Here is a 5532-nt window from a genome sequence, read left to right as displayed (position 1 = left end):
CCGCTGGCCCCTTGGAATTCCCGTTATTTTCCGCCCTGATCCCAAAGGGGCTGCGGTGCCCCTTTGCCCGTTCACCTCCCAGCAGTGCAAGCACCCCGGGGCGCCAGGGTTGTGTAATGAGATGAAAAAGCTCATTAATTAACGCAGGTGAGAACCTCTGGAGCTGAGAATGGAGTGCATAGCACGGATTTAATTTGTGGAGCTTCCCCCTGCCCCACCACAGCAAAGCCAGCAACACTCAGGGTCCGGCTGAGTTTGTATTCCAGACAGAAGAGAATAAACAAGTTTGATATCAATGTCTGACCTACAGCCTGAGCCAACAAACTGCTCTGCTCTGTCTGATCCAGCTCAACGCTGCTCAGAGCACAAGGGATGTTGTTATGACCTTGCTTAAGTCTTTCCCGAGGAAATTTCTTCTGTTTGCACATCCCACGGCAACAAACCCGTCTGCAGCCAGACCCTGCTTCTGAATGGGGCTCTGCATTAGCAGAATGATTGTAAGTCATGATTAATGGTCTCATGACAAACTTCCATGTGCAGGGGGAACGTGCAGCTTTCAGGGGCTTGCCTTTGGAATTAGAAGTTTATAGGAAAAAAAAAGGAGAATACAAATTCAAAGGGCTTTGATTAAAAAAGAATAAAAATAAAAATACAGCAAAGCAAGCAAACGTGCATGTGGATGAATGAATGAATGAATGAAGTGCCAGGGCAGCGTCGTGGTCAGGGACAAAAGAGCAAGGAATTGAAAGCATGAGCTCGCCATTAAAAACAAAACCACGTCAAAGCTCCTGAATTCCCCCCACCACGCCATCCCTTCCCAGACAACTCGAGCAAAATCTGCATTTTCATTATAAATACCCCGGATCCCCTAAAACACTTTGGGTGTAAAATGCCAGCAGAGCTTTCTGTGAAACTGCTGGACACAAGAGGAGTGCAGGGAGGAGAAGTCCTCCGGTATTTCCCTGCCACAAGATGAAAGGCATTCGAGAGCAGAGCAGGTGAGCAGGGACCAGGAGCTCGGAAGGAAAGGAGATTTTGCTTACCCCAGTCAGCACAGACAAAGCAACTCCTGCTGGCTGCCGGCGCTCAGCTCCGAGTCTGCGGGGATTAGAGCTCGGTGAGGAGGAGGAGGAGGAGGAGGAGGAGGAGATGGAGCCCGGAGCTGGTGAGCAGGGAGCCCCCAGGGCCCCGGGGATGGCACAGCAGGGCTGGGGGTCCCAGCGGGCTCAGGGATGGAGCTCGGGGTGCAGCAGCCTCGCTCGGCACTGACACAGCCCAGGTGGACACAAATGGAATCTGCCTTCATCAAACACACGGCTCCTGGGCTGGGGAAACCGCCCCGTTCTCCTTGGGATGGCGCTGGGAGCTCGGGGGGCTGGGCTGGGGTCTCCCAGCAGGACCTGCAGCCCTGGGAAGGGGATGCTCCTCACTCTCCAAACAGCACAAAGCCATGGGAACCATCAGAGCAGAGCTTTGTCTGCACACCCTGGCTCAGGGATGTTTTACCCCACACAATTCCCCTATTCCGACTTCCCAAACCTCCCTGGAGTCTATCCATATGAATAGAGGAAATATTAATAATTCTTTAACCTTTTCTACAGTGTGGGATTTTTACAGCTGGCAATAACAACTTTACTGACTGCATTCTCAGTTGATTTACACTGCCATCTAGAATAATGCATGGAAAGAGTCCATATCATTGTGAAGTTTAGTTTTATGTCAGGAATAAATCAGCTCTGAGGCAACACTTGAGAACCACATTCTTCTCCTCAATCTCTTTTCCCTCAGCACCTTGGTCCCAAGGCAAAGGCTCTTTGGTGCTCCTGTCCTGGCTCCATCTCTGGGAGCCCCCCTGGGATTTTGGTTGGGATTCCTGGCTGTGCCTCTGAATGTGCAGCTTTCCTTTAGTGCAAGGTTTTGGTGGAATTTGGGTTTTTCACCTGTGGGGTGAGGAGGAGGAGGAGCCATTCCCACTGCTGGGGGAGACACCAGAGTGATGTGAGAGCTTTACTGGGGGTGTTTGTTGGGGGGTTTATTTGGTTTATTGGAGGGGTTGATTAGGGGGTTTATTTGGTTTATTGGAGGGGTTGATTAGGGGGTTTATTTGGTTTATTGGAGGGGTTGATTAGGGGGTTTATTTGGTTTATTGGGGGTGTTTGTTGGGGGGTTTATTTGGTTTATTGGAGGGGTTGATTAGGGGGTTTATTTGGTTTATTAGGGGAGTTTATTATGGGGGTTTACTGGGGGGTTTATTAGGGAAGTTTAATAGGGGGTTTATTAGAGGGGTTTTTTTAGGGGAGATTTTTGGGGTTTATTAGGGAAGATTTTTGGGAATTTTTGGGGGTTTATTAGGGGAGATTTTGGGGTTTATTAGGGGAGATTTTTGGGGTTTATTAGGGGAGATTTGGGGGTTTATTAGGGGGTATTTTTGGGGTTTATTAGGGGATATTTTGGGGTTTATTAGGGGGTATTTTTGGGGTTTCTTAGTGGGTTCACAGCCGTGCTGGGGTGTTTTGGAGCAGTTCAGGGCACGGGTGAGGAGCACAAAGGGGAGCTGTGACAGCCCTGGGTGCCCACACCTCGCCTCGCTCTTGCAGAACTCGCTGTAAATGTGTCACAAATCCCCGACTGCAGCAGGGCCCTGCTGGGCATCACCAGCACTTGGAGGAGGAAAAAACATCGCTGAGAAAAAGGAAGGAGAGCAGAGCTCTTCAGCTGCAGCATTCCCACATCACCAGAGCTCAGAGCTCGGCCTTCAGAAAATCTGAGAAAAACACCAACACCTGCAGGAGTGAGGGGGAAGAGGGAAAAGAGGGAAAAGAGGGGGAAGAGCTCCCCTGAGGGCTGTGCTGGGCAGGAATCGATGGAGATGGTGGCTCCTGACCTTGCCTGATGGAAATCTGGGGCAGCAGCAACGCAGTTCAGGGACTTGTGCTGAGCTCTCCGTGGGCTCGAGCTAAAATAGCAGTTATTAACCAAAAACAGGAGAGAAAGAGGCACTGCTGGCTCTGCTGGTGTGAATCAGACTGAGGGGGTGTGAGGGAGCAGCAGAATGTTCAGCACAGCAGCTCCTCTGCCCGGGGTCAGCTGCTGTTATCCCCATCCCTGGGCAGGAGCACCTGCAGCACACCTGGGAGCTTTGGCAAAGACGGGGAAAGGAAAAAACATCTCCTGAGTGTCATCAAAAAGATGGAGAGGGACTTTTTATAGAGGCAGCTGGTGAGAGGACAAGGAGGAGGGGTTCTGAAGTAAAGGAGGGAAGGTTTAGAGTGGGTGTTGGGAGGGAATTTCTCCCTGGGAGGGAGGATCCCTGGATCCCTGGCAGTGTCCAAGGCCAGGATGGACAGGGCTGGAGCAGCTGGGACAGGGGAAGTTGGAAATAGATGATCTTTAATATCCCTTCCCACCCAAAGGCTCTGTGAGAGGGGAACAGGGCCCTGTGCCATGGGGACATTTCCCACGGGATTTCCATGAGGGGTTTCAGGAGAGGGATTTTGAGTCAGGACACCCTGGAGGAAAACACAAACAGAGAAAGCAGGGCTGGGGCTTTGCTGGGCTCAGGGGTGCAGTCCTGGGTCTGGCTCCAGCACAAGGGCAGCCCCTGGGGCTGTGGGTTACTGGTAATGCTCACCCTCGATGCCTCTGAGGGTCTTTCCCAACCCAAATCACCCTGTGATTGTGTGTCAGGGTCTGGGGCAGCCCTGCCGAGCTGGAGCATCCCAGGAGCTCCGGGCTGGTGCCAGCAGAGAGCACTGCAGCACAACACAACCTTGGGAGCAGGAGGAAAACAGCGAGGAAAAGCCCTCGTGTGAAGAAGTGATGCAGCTGGGATGTTCAACAGCTGCCCAGGGGAAGTTATTGTAGCAGAACTCGGAAAGAATTTGCCCTTCAATAACACATTCTTCTCGGTCTGGGAGCATTATTTGCTTTTCTTTGTTGCCCTAAACCAGGGGTTCTGTAAAGCAGGGAGGCTCCTTCATTCATGGTGTGACTGGGAAGGAGCTGAGGTGGGTCTGGGTGCTGATTCTTCGAGTCTACATCGTCTCTACTGGAAAGAGCTGCTCTTTTTCCCCAGGCTTTATTTTTCAAACTTCAGTGGATGAATTGGTGAGTGAGTGACCCAAGGAACTCAGGTTTTGCACATTCTCCTTAACCTGGGAATTCTGGCCCTGGAAATACATGGTAACCATTCATTTAAAAATGGCAAAGAATCATGTAATTAGCTCCTGATGAGCACTACGGTTAATTACCCTATTCAGTGGCACATTTACTGCACAGCTTCATTACCTGTCCCTAAATAATTCCATCCATCTCTGGTATCTCCACCATTTCCATAGAAAAGTGCCTTTCTGGGACACATCCCAACCCCTGCAGGAACCACCATCCCACAATTTCCCCAGCAGTCAGGGTTTGGGGCTGCATTTCTCCAACCTGAGTGACTTTTGCTCTGAGAGTCCCCAGGAGGAGAGGCTGAGTGAGCCCCCTTGACCATCCTGCCTGGAATCCCAGCCTCACATTCCCAATCCACAGAGTTCTGACAGTTCATACCCAGAGCTGACTAAGAGGAAGCCAATTAGGAACCTAAAAGGGCCTTTCATTAGCCTTTTGAAAAATTGGCTGCTAATTATGCAGGTTTGAATAGATGTTTACTCGAGGGGTTAATTACTCATCTGTGAAGAGCAGAACTTCATTTGGTGCATTGGGGAGGCTCAGGGAGCTGCTGCTGGCTGTGGGAGCCTGGGGGGTTCATCCCCTGCAGCACAGGGAGTGCCCAGCCCTGCCTGGGAAGGGCAGAGCCCATGGGGAGCAGCCAGGGCTGGGCTCTGCTGGGCTTTGCTTTCCCTCTGGGCCGCTGGGTCTGCACCGAGAGCAGCTCCCAGCGCCGTCCCCAGGCTTTGGGATTCCCTGGAAAGCTCCTCTGGGAGCAGGAGCACAGCAGGAACGGAACTTCAGCACCTGCAGAGGTGCCTGCTGTGCCTGGGGACACCTCCCTGCTCTCTGCTCCCACTGCAGAGAAGGTCCAGGGCTCCAGTTGTGACAAAGAAGACAACAGGACCAACAGAATCCAGAATTTCCAGAGCCATTCCTTTCACCCCTTGTGATTTCTGTTAAAACCCAGACCTATTAAGGCATTCCCAGCGAGAGAAATCTTTCAGGATGCTGAAATCTGCCCAAAAGACTTTTCCAGGAGCAATTTTTCTTTGTCAGCTTATTGTGAGCAGTAAATAATCAAGGAGATAACTGTACTGTAGAATTTGGTTTGGGGAAGAATCCACTTGGATTTCTCTGGGGCTGTCTCATACAGGATTATTCATGTTTCAGTTCAGGGTTTTTCCTCCCGGGCCACATTGCAGCTTTAAATCACTTTTTCTATTTTATCTGTGATTACAGGCTTAAGAGCACGAGGGGAACAAACCCCTCCTGTAAGAGATACACCAACACTATCCTGATCTCTGGTGCTTCTCAGCAGCTTCTAAAGAATTCGGGACAAGGAGTGAGAGGAGCCCTCGTGGCTGGGGAGGAGGAGCAGGC

At 51.2% G+C, this 5532-nt stretch overlaps 1 protein-coding gene across 1 annotated transcript in view; it reads right to left on the bottom strand.

The window, feature by feature from the left end:
* Window positions 1–1488, bottom strand: part of CAMK1G (calcium/calmodulin dependent protein kinase IG) — a 14617-nt gene extending 13129 nt beyond the window's left edge. The window contains exon 1 of the mRNA XM_015650557.3: window positions 1044–1488. The gene's annotated coding sequence lies outside the window, so the exon portion shown is untranslated. The remainder of the gene's footprint in view (window positions 1–1043) is intronic.
* Window positions 1489–5532: the final 4044 nt, after the last annotated feature.

The sequence above is a fragment of the Parus major genome, chromosome 26, assembly GCF_001522545.3.
Source record: "Parus major isolate Abel chromosome 26, Parus_major1.1, whole genome shotgun sequence".
Classification (NCBI taxonomy): Eukaryota; Metazoa; Chordata; class Aves; order Passeriformes; family Paridae; genus Parus; species Parus major.
This window is presented reverse-complemented; position numbering and strand designations above follow the sequence as displayed.